General features: G+C 37.9%; 1 long non-coding RNA gene across 1 annotated transcript; it reads left to right on the plus strand.

The window, feature by feature from the left end:
• The first annotated feature begins 2,130 nt into the window (after nucleotides 1-2,130).
• On the plus strand, nucleotides 2,131-11,373 carry LOC121138597. Its single transcript, XR_005875534.1, has 5 exons — nucleotides 2,131-2,209; nucleotides 3,491-4,914; nucleotides 6,948-7,001; nucleotides 9,817-9,889; nucleotides 11,267-11,373. It is a non-coding gene; the product is annotated as an uncharacterized LOC121138597 (long non-coding RNA).

The following is an 11,373-nucleotide window of genomic DNA, read 5'->3' on the forward strand; positions in this document are numbered from 1 at the left end:
CACTCACATTTGGGGGTCCAGATCAGTCCCATTCTGGCCTCCCCACTGTCGGTCTGGGGTCCAAGAGCACTCCCTGTTCAGATCAGCCGTCTCTGCTGGTTTTGCCAGCCCATTCCTTGCCAATTTGCTCATCACTCCTCTCTCTCTGTCACTGGGTTCCTTGGGTTCAGTTCAGTGCTTAGTTGTGTGTTTGCCTCTGCTTCCATCAGTCCCAGGATGAAGGCTCCCGGATAGTTATAGACATCAAGTTCATTATCAGGAATGGGCATTCGAGGTGGTCCTTCCACTATTGCTTAGCTTGCCAATTGATGTTATACCTTTAGATCACTCGAGGTCACTCTGGTGCCTGATCTGTCTTCGATCCTATGATTCCCTCTTCCCCCTATTTTACCCCCACCCCCTCAACTTCCTGTTCCCCCATGACCAACTCCCTTCCTCTTTACCCCTCTACTCTTCCCAGGTCCCACTACCCCCCTCGCCCTGTTCCCCATCCATTCAGAGGATCTTGTCTCCATCCTCTTCTCTTGGGTACTATGCATATATGCATATCTTTTAGGTTCTTTCCTGTTTCCCAGACTCTCTATCTGTGGAAGTGCAGACTGGCACTGTCCTGATCCATATTTAAAATCCATATATGAGTGAGTACATACCATGTTTGTCTTTTTGCGACTGGGTTACCTCACTCAGGATGGTTTCTTCCAGTGCTATCCATTTCCCTGCGAATTTCAAGATTCCATTGTTTTTTTCTGCTGAGTAATACTCCATTGTGTAAATGTACCACATTTTCTCTATCCACTCTTCAGTTGAGGGGCATCTAGGTTGCTTCCAGGTTCTGGCTATTACAAACAATGCTGCTATGAACATAGTGGAGCAGATGCCCTTGTTATATGAACCTGCCTCATTTGGATAAATGCCTAAGAGTGGAATTGCTGGGTCTAGTGGTAGATTAATTCCCATTTTCCTGAGGAATCTCCATACTGATTTCCAAAGAGGCTGTATGAGTCGGCATTCCCACCAGCAATGGAGGAGTGATCCTCTTTCTCCACATCCTCTCCAGCATAAATTGTCTTCGGTGTTTTTGATTCTAGCCATTCTGACAGGAGTAAGATGGTATCTCAGAGTTGTTTTGATTTGCATTTCCCTGATGGCTAAGGATGTTGAGCACTTTCTTAAGTGTCTCTTGGCCATTTTAGCCTCCTCTACTGAGAATTCTCTATTTAGCTCTGTACCCCACCTTTCAAGTGGATCCTTTGGTGCTTTGGAGACTTATGGGACACTTTGAAAGCAGTGCTGAGAGGAAAGTTTATAGCACTAAGTGCCCACATGAAAAAACTGGAGAACAGTCATACTAGAGAATTAATAGCACAGCTGAATGTTCTAGAACAAAAAGAAGCAAACTCCCCCAGGAGGAGCAGACGCCAGGAAATAATCAAATTGAGGGCTGAAATCAATCAAGTAGAAACCAGGAAAACATTGAGAAGAATCAATGAAACAAAGAGTTGGTTCTTTGAGAAAATCAACAAAATAGACAAACCTCTGTCCAAACTAACCAAAAGACAGAGAGAGAACATGCTAATTAACAAAATCAGGGATGAGAAAGGGGACATAACAACGGACTCTGAGGAAATCAAGAGAATCATCAGGGCATACTTTGGCTCTTCAGCGTTATGACTGAGGTCTTTGTGCTTTCACTAGGTCAGGTCAACTAAACACTGAGCCATACTTTTGGAATCTAATTGTAGAGAGGGAGAAGGGAAAAGCAAAGGAGCCAAGCTGTGCTGGAGAAACCCACAGAAACAAAATTGTTTGTAAAACACAAAAGGAAAGGTCTTTTATAAAAACAAGTTAATGTAAGTTATATAAGTAAATCTGAAGTAATTTGTTCATTCCTGAATGAGGGGTGAATATACATTATCCATTTTATTTCCTTAGTAGAAATTTCTTTTTAACTAAAATATAATTGGTAAAATCATCCTTATAATTCTGTCTCTCTTTAAGTTCACCTTTGTCAGTATTTCTTTTCTGAAGTTACTGTGGGGAGCTGTAGGTGGGTAATGGTCCCTGAACCACACTCTATCCACCCTCTTACAGTAAATAGATTTGGAAGTCACAGGGACAATCTTGTCTTCCAGGAAATATATGAAGAAGAAATGTTATATGAAATAAGATTGGGCAGAAAAACTTTAATCCTTCACCTTCTGAAATCAAGGTAAAATTCTTTGTTTTGTTTCAGTAGAGTCTCTTATAGCCCAGGTTATCCTCAAATTCACTATCTGGATGAGGATGACCTTGAACTCCTTATCCTCCTACCTCTGCCTCCCTAGTGCTAGGATTACAGCTGTTCACTACCATGCCCAGCTGAGATCAAAGTAAGTTCTACTGTGGTGGCATATTTTATCCCCTTAGATGCATATAGTATCCCCATTTTATATAGATTTTCTGTAATGTGAATTCCTCAAGTCTTCATGAATTCTTCCTCTTAAGATACAAGCCTATCATATCTCAGCAGCAAAAAGACTATAGATTCTGCTCTCTGGTTACCAATTTGCTCTTCCTATTTTGATTCTTGGGAACATTTTAAGATTCAGTTTGTCCCTCTGTGAAGAATATTAATACACTGATGCAAACTTGAATCACTGTTCATTCTTAGTAGGAGGGAAGCTAATGATTACAGAGAAGTTTCTATGAGACCTTCTTCAATGTTCTTTCATTATTTCCCACAATACCCATATGAAGTGTGTGCATTAAAACAAAAATAGCATGCTGGAGGCCAGGATGCATTTCTTTGAATATTTAAGATCATCTTGACAATTCAAGACACCATCTGTTGAAACTTTAGTTGGACTTTTATTAAATCTATAAATCAGTGTGGCTAGATCTTGTTGACATGTCAAAGAGTCTCTTATTATGACTCTGTTTATGTAATACACAAAGATATGTCAATGAGCTCCTTTATCAGATTTGGTAAGTACACTGAGAGGTGTTTGGGGATTGCTTTGTCTTAGCACAAGTGAATCAGTGTATGGAAAAATCTGAAGACAAATGGAAGGAATTGCATTTATACATTACATGGCCATATCTAGAGCAGGCATTCTTTGAAATAGTCACAGTGTAGTTTACACTTTTTGGTTTTAAATGTTGAGCCATCCTTGCATGACTAAGTTAAAACTCTATTAGTGCTTTACAAATTATTTTCAGAAGTTATTAAAATACTGCTTTGTTAAAATTGCCCATTTTCCAGAATTTTTGCAGCATGTATAATTGTATGTGATTCAGTTTTTGAAAGGTTTCCCATCAGTGTGTTTGATACTGTATGTATGTTTGTATGTATATGTGTGCATATAGGCATACACATGTGTATATGTATGTTTATGTAGGAAAGGACTTCTTGAGATTCTAAGGCATCTTTGAGGGTTCACAACCATATGACTGGTTTTGTATGTAATATATTAGGACGAATAAATCTCATTACTTCTCCTCTCTCTTTCAGGGAATTCCTCACTTCAAATTACAGTGAGGCACACTACAATGTAAAAGGAGAGATGATCACCAAGCAGCCTTGTAAAGCCTTCCTCTGCCTCCTCTCTGAAACCATTATTTCCTGATAGTGCTTTAAACACCAATTCCAGATTTACATATTGTTTCAAAGCTTCTCGAAAGGAACTAGCCCTGAGTTGACTACTCCTACCTACTAAATGGTGATAGAATGGAAACAGAACCCTTTGTAAATGGTGGTAGAATAGAAACTAGGAGTTGTTGAGTCCTGCAGGAAGCTGATCACTTCCTAGCAAGCAGATCAAAGATTGTATTATATCTTTCTTTGCTAAGGCTTCTCTATAGTCACTATGGTGGTAAGTGAAAAGAGGCTGAAGCAGGAGTCAAAATAAGCATAATATATCTTGATTTGGTTTTAATTAAGTAAAAGGGATGAATTCTAAATACATGAAACAACTTTCAGTATCTACAGTGAATGAGTTCTTATGTGGTTTGTGACACCTGTCCAGCCCTACTGATACACTAGCATTAGGGTCTCCTTTTTCTTCTCTGGAGAAAGTTTTGCATAAATCATTACTATTATTCTAGAGGTAGAGAATCTATCTTTTCCTTCATCACCTTTGCAGAACTTTCTATCTATAGTCCTTAAATGAGAATGACTTCCTCTGCCCAAAAGTATCCTTCCAAAACTCTATTTCCTCTATATAAATCAACTTTAAACTGCTTTAAGATATACATCACCATGTAGCCTTAAAATGGAGGACAAAAGGAACACAGAGGAGCAAGCGTGTGGCACTTGGAAGGTCACAGAAAGTGTCATCTATGGGCTGATGAGCAGACAGAAGAGATGAGAAGAGTCATTGCTCGATGGAATTACTATGAGCAATGCACCAAGCAGGACTAATGAAGAAGCCAGCTGGACAGAAAACAAGAGACGGGCATTGGTGTGGGGTGGCTGGAGAGCAAGAACTAATTTTAGAAATATCAAAAGCTTGACTTGATTTAACAGGCAGTTGGGGAAATGACAGAACTTTGTGGAGGATTTGAGGGTGGACAGACAGAGCCATATTTATAAGAGACAGGTCACATCTGAAACTTGTCTCATTGCCTAATAGACAAACTTATGAGGAGATAATTTATATATAGGTTTCCCCAAAGTAGTCATTCAGTTAGGACAAAAGGTCCCTAAAGCAGGTTCAAATGTCTTACTTAGATGAATCCATGAATACATTCAATGCAAGTGTCACTTATGAAATATTGATTCATTCTTAACAGAAATTGATTGTCAATATTTTTACAGTCCCAGCTTTTATATCTGCCTTAACCAACTCTTCTGTTTTAGAATCACTGTCTTTACCAAGGATCTATCATACATGAATTTGATTCTGCTGCTTGTATCAGTACTTGTAATGGTCTGAGGTAAGGCAGTGTAACCTCCTAACTCATTTCTTGTAGATTCTCACGACAGCCACTTGACTGGTTTCTTATCACCAATCTTGAAAACAAAAAAATTTAGCAGAAAGGGGTCGCTGTGTGCCATCCACAGTGAATGTAAACTCTAGCCCGTGGTTCACACTCAACAATAAGTACCTAACACGCAACCCTTAACAAGGTGCCTCCAGCACAGGATAGAGGATTCAGAGCTGGTAGATTCCAGTACACCATCTATTATGTACTCTTATATTAGAGGTCAGGATGCTCAAAGTCCACTGTTGCTTAAGAACACAGAATTTGCAAGCATTGGACTGATTCCTGCAGTGCAGGTCCTCTTATTCTGAGGTCTGTGGGTACCTCTGTCACTACAATAGCTCAATCATTTTTCTTTTTACTATGCCAGGCCCATTCTGGTTTAGAAAATAAAAAGTCAGAAACAAAGCTTATAATTTTTCTGTAAGTCTTGGACTTAAAGATTAAAAAAATAGTTGTGAGTAGAGATGGAAGGCTGAAGAAAAAAATGTTCTGTTTTCATTTGTCTTGACTGTCCTTGAGTGATTCTCAGAATTCTCATGAGAACCCTCTTTCATGATAAAACTACCCAATGATCATATCTGTACGTTTAGATACCTACTCTACAGTTAGTACCTGACAAATATATCAAATCTATGCAAAAACTTTGAGGCAACCATGGGTGATAACTGCTTTGCACCTGTGCCCCAAGCAGAAATCATGGTGACCAGCTTCTGAGGACAATAGTCAGGTTGTCTTTTTCTTAGAAATGGTGACTAACTCAGTCAAAGGCCTTGTGCTCTGCTACCCAACACACCCAACCCAGGAGGTTTGGATCCTGGTAGTGTCCCTTTCTGAGAAGACAGATTGGGGGAGCTACAGACTTGAATAATGTTGTATCCCCATTTCCACTGGGGCTTCTTCAGAGTGAATGAGCAATGGTATCTCATAGAACCAGTAAAATACTCAGATGAAGGAGAACATATGGTGTTCAAATACAATGATGCTAAGGCACCATATGCTACCAATTATTCCTGTGCAGGGCTCAATTTTACCAAAAAATTTGCTCCGTTAGATGCTAAGAATACAAAAGAGCACAAAGTGAAAGTGAGTATTCTAAATCCTCTTTAAGAAACAAAACAAAACCCCCAAACCAAAGAAACCCACGATTTCCTTTATACTCTCCCAAGAAAAAGTCTATGCACACAGCGATGAAATACAGGTTGCATTCTGAATTGGAAATTCATGGTCCAAAGACTGAACTTAAACTTCTTTATGTCTATGTAGAGAGTATTTATTCTCTTCTGGAAATCCCAGTTTGTTCCATGAAGGGAAAAGCTTCCCACCCCCATAGGGGTGTCTTTGTTGAGTACCTTGATGGATAAATCACTACATAGTTCAGCAAAGAATGACTCAGTCAGATCTTTGGAGAGTGGCCCTGGGCACTATTCAGAACATGCACTTGCCCCATACAGTTAAAAACTTTGAAGAATTTCCTGGTATTTGTGTTTCCTATAAAAGAAATGTCTATAATTAGCTGTGTTTATAAGTATTCTTGGAATTGAGAATAACACACAGTTAAAAAAAGGTAGGAGTATTGGGGAGAAGTAGGAGAAATACAGACATTCTTAGCAGTTATTTCCCAGTTATACATACATGTATGTATACATATATATATATGTATATATATGGGTGTATGTAAATACACAAATATATGGGCCAGTAGCACATGAGCTTAGGCACAAGCTATTTTGTAAGTGAACAAAGGGAAACCCAAATATAAAAATACTTAATTTGGAATAATTTATAGCTCTTATTTTGAGCATATAGAGTAAACAAAAAGATCTAATGTGTAGGTCCAGGTGTTTTAATAAGACAAGGTCATAGACATATTAGATACATTCACCTTCAAAGATAATAGTATTAAGATTTCTCATCATGAAAATTTTGGTTTTTTTCCTATTAAATTGGTAATATGTTTCATTGAATTTTCTGTTCACTTTTAGGGCTTCCACCAAGAAAAATTCATTGAACTGTTCATTGTTGCTGATGATTATGTGGTGAGTTCTCACATGGACATTAGACTCTTTATTTCTCTGTAAAACTACAGTTGTAGTTCTCATTTAGAGAGAAAGAAATTCCACTAAGTTCCATTCTCAATTCATACATCAGCTTTCAGCTCCTCAAAACTAATGTATTATAAGAAACTCTTGAGTCTCTTCACTATCTTACAGATTAATACAGAACCACCCTTCCTACTGCAACTAATAGAAGTTTTGAACAATTTATAAAAGATTGAAAACATGTCAATAATCTAGACTTGACCTCAACAGAAGGCGCTGAAAACTTTCAAATGCTAAAAGTTAAGGAGAACATCTTCATCAGAATGGGAAGTAAAATTCAGAGGTTGTGTACCTGCATTTAGAGCATATAGGAAGACAGAATGCAGGGCTTAACCATTCTAATGAAGGAAGGGATAATTTTTCCCAATAGTACCTCTAACCATGAAGTCAACCCTATTACCAAAGATCTCTACAAGGACCTAGGAAGATTGGAGAACTTCCTGACTGTGTGCCTATAGCCATGACAGGGAAAATGGCAACCACAGGAAGACAGTTCCCAGGTCTGAGGTATGCACAGATGCTCCACAACAAGCATGCCAGCACCTAGTGTTCAATTGCTGATATGCCAAGCAAAACTTTCAACATAAAAACCATTTGGAGATGTGGTAAACAAGTAGAATGTGAGTAGAAATTTACCAGCAAAGCCATTTCAATAAAATGGACCTCATGAGGCAGCCAAGCAATTTAGTAAAAAGTAGGTCAGTTGTCCAAGAGCTGCCAATCAGCCAATGATACCAATGATAAGTCATTGAAATATGAAAAATGAATAGAGCAAAATGAATAATGAAAGAGAGACTATATAAAGTGATGGACTTTCTGAAAAAAACTACTTTAACATCCATAAGAAAAAAGTGTGTATCTTTGAGTGAATTAAATGAGAGTAAACACACATGAAGAGAGACTCTGTGAAGCAAAGGACAAAGCAAAGAAATCACTTATGAGTGCAGGGAAATAAAGAGTACAAACTATGAAAGAGGTAATGAACATGAAAAACAGGATGAATAAGTAGTGGTAAGTGCATGCAGATAACCACATGCCAGACGTCTCTGAGAGGCAATCCTTGAGTTTCCAGAAATAAAGAAATGTTAAATAAGATAGCAATATGTGAAAAATTCAGAACAGTGAAGGGGGATATATTTTTCCTATCAGTTGAAGCAAAGAGCTACATTAACTCTGTGCAATGTATATGGAGTGTGCAATAAGCAATAGGTCATTGTGCATATTTCAAGAATAAAACATTTAAAACATCAGTGAAAATATTATTACCCTCAAATTTGGCACCAAGTATTGGGCAGTGACAAAGGTTTGGGGAAAGAATACGTACTTCAAATACAGTTGGTATCAATGAACTAAGAACTTCAAGGAGAAAGAACACTCTTGTCTGAGTGCCAGGTAGTGCCAAACACTGAATAAAGGGTTGGAAGTAAAGGCTCAAGGCTCATACTCATCACGCCCCTCTGCTCTCCTTGTATTGCGAACCTTAACCCTGTAGTCCCGCGGACAGCCTCAGACTCTTTCTCTACAGCGTATTTTACGCAATTCCTCCAAGCTACTATTAGAAATCATGTTTATCCTCTAGAACTTAAGGATATTGAGGAAGAAAAGGAAACAGCGCTAGATGGTAGTAGAAACCAAGATGTAAAGAAACATCTTGAAAGGGAATCAGGTCAGTAAAATCTGTGCAAGATGCCTAGAAAGATGAAGAGTAACTGCTCAGTATAGTTAAGAGGAAGGCACTTGTTGACTAAAGAGAAGAATTTCAGAGACTTCCACCAGGATTCAGAAAAGCATTCTTGGTTCTGCTTTTTAGCATGCAAGGAAATTGACCTTGTGTGTGTTCCAATGACTAGTGAAAAAAACAGTTACAAGAATGGAATCAAAATCAGAGCAGTTATGTCTACTTGGCATTTTGAGCTTCGTCTTAGAAAGAAGGGATAGCCAGCTTCCTTTTCCTCTGTGGTACATGGTTCAATGTGGCATCTGTTTTAACTGTGATTTTGTGATTTGTTGCCCTCAGATATTCAGGGGTCAGGAGGAGTAAATTGGCTGATGCTTTGCAACGTAATGGCTATTGTATAATATTAATAATTGTGACTTGGGAGTAAAAAAGCAGTTGCTTTTACAAAAAATGCAGCAGATGTAATGTAACATAATATAATTGGAAAAGGAGATGACCAAATTAAAAAGAGAAGACCTGAAAGTAGGGCTAAGTCAAAACACATCTTCAGGGACAATTATGTGTAGTTATTTTATTTCAAAAACTATCCTATTTATCCCTAGTATATGAGTGGACTTTGGGAGTCCATTCCACATAAAGGGACTCTTAACCTAGACACACAGGGAAGTTCCTACCTAGGTCCTGCTCCAAATGATATGACAGACTTTGAAGATCCCCCATGGAAGACCTCACCCTCCCTGGGGAGCAGAAAGGGGATGGGATAGGGAGTTGATGGCATGCATGGGGGAAAGGGAGGGAGACGAAACTGGGATTGACATGTAAAACAAGTTTACTTCTAATTTAAAATTTAAAAAAGAGAACAAGAAAAATGAAAATAATTGTCTCCTGTCTTCATAATTTGTTCAGTTTTTAGCTCACTGAAAAGAGAATTGCTGTAGAGGCTCTCTTTCTTTCTTTCTTTCTTTCTTTCTTTCTTTCTTTCTTTCTTTCTTTCTTATCTCATAGTAAGTGAAATATTTTGCTGGGCTGTTTCTCAGTATTGAAAATAACAAGTGCTGCATTTATGTTTTCTAGAAACCACAAGAATAGTAAACCCCAAACCAAGCTAAGGAAACAAATTTGGGGAATGGTCAATTTTGTCAACATGGTAAGTTTTGCTATAATTTGAATCAGTCTGAAAACATAAATGCAATCGACTTTTTAGGGCAGGCACATGAAAGGACTGTAGTAATCACCTTGACATTAAGTTAGCTAAACCACAAATCCACCAGGCCAACTAGTTAGTTAAAACTCACTTCAAAACAGTCAGCACTGAAGTATTGGTTTGCTAAATAAATTACACTTAATATCTAGATAAATTTCAAAACTTGCTCATTGATGGGGACTGGTGAGGTGCCTCAGTGTATAAAGAGAGTTGTCTGATGCACACCATGAAGGTGAAACCTGATTTCAATCTTGGGATCTTCAGGAATGAAGAAGGAAAGGACAGATGCCACCAGGTTGTCCTCAGACTTTCACACATGTACTTGCCATATGCACCTGTTGCCACCATACACACACATGCACACACACTCACATGTATGCACAAATGCACAGACAGTCATGCACACACCACAATAATGATAAGTAGTAAAAATTTTAAAATCTATGGTCACACAAAAATTAGGAAGCAGGGTATCAGTAATCTAGGAACCAAGCACGTATTCAACTCAGCACTCTGTGTCTGTGTATAACAAAAATGTCATGCTGTGATTTATCGTCTATGGCTTGTCATTGGAATCAGGACAACTTCACTATAATCTATTATGATTATTAGTAGATCTAAATATTACTGAGTTGGAGCTGCTACAAAAACAAACTGTGGGTTGTTCTCATCTTCCTTTGCTGAATCGTTTGAACACATCCCAGGTCAATTAGTCTGGTAGGGAGACCCTGGAAGGAGTATCCCATTTAGATTAGTGGTGGTTCATGCAGTAGTTGAAGGACATTTTTCTATCTGCATTTTTGGAACTAGTATAAACTTAATCTGCGCACCTCCTAGGTGCAAAAATAAATTCTCATTTGTTTTACATAAATAATTAAGAAGTTGGAATGCTAGGTCATATGGAATGTGCCTATTATTTTAGCTCTTTCCCACAGTATTAGACCCTATCTTTGTATCATTCTGTCAGTGCTTTTCATTTCAATTTGGATAATTCCTGTCGAGCTAGCAGGACTCTTCCCCTTTTTTTTCCTATTATTTTCTTTCATGCTTACCATTTCTATCTCTATGCCGAAATTAAGGTATTTTCAAACCATTTTTACCATGTTAGTTACTTTATTGAAATTCGTGGAAATTCACCCAGTATTCTATATAATACTTTGAATTATAGTTCAGTCTATCAATTTATAAAACAGGTGTTGTGCTACTTAAAATGTGCATAATAAGTTAAATTGTTTTTATAATACAAGGGAGTACAGGTAATAATGAAAGAAACAAATTCTAATAATTTGACTTACTGAAAACTATTTCCTCTTTGAACAGATTTATAAAATCTTGAACATTCATGTGGCATTGGCTGGCCTTGAAATATGGTCATCTGGAGATAAGGTAGAAATAGCGTCAAATCTAGAAACTGCCTTATTGCGTTT

This window comes from Mesocricetus auratus, unplaced genomic scaffold (genome assembly GCF_017639785.1).
Source record: "Mesocricetus auratus isolate SY011 unplaced genomic scaffold, BCM_Maur_2.0 contig_4660_pilon_obj, whole genome shotgun sequence".
Taxonomy (NCBI): Eukaryota; Metazoa; Chordata; class Mammalia; order Rodentia; family Cricetidae; genus Mesocricetus; species Mesocricetus auratus.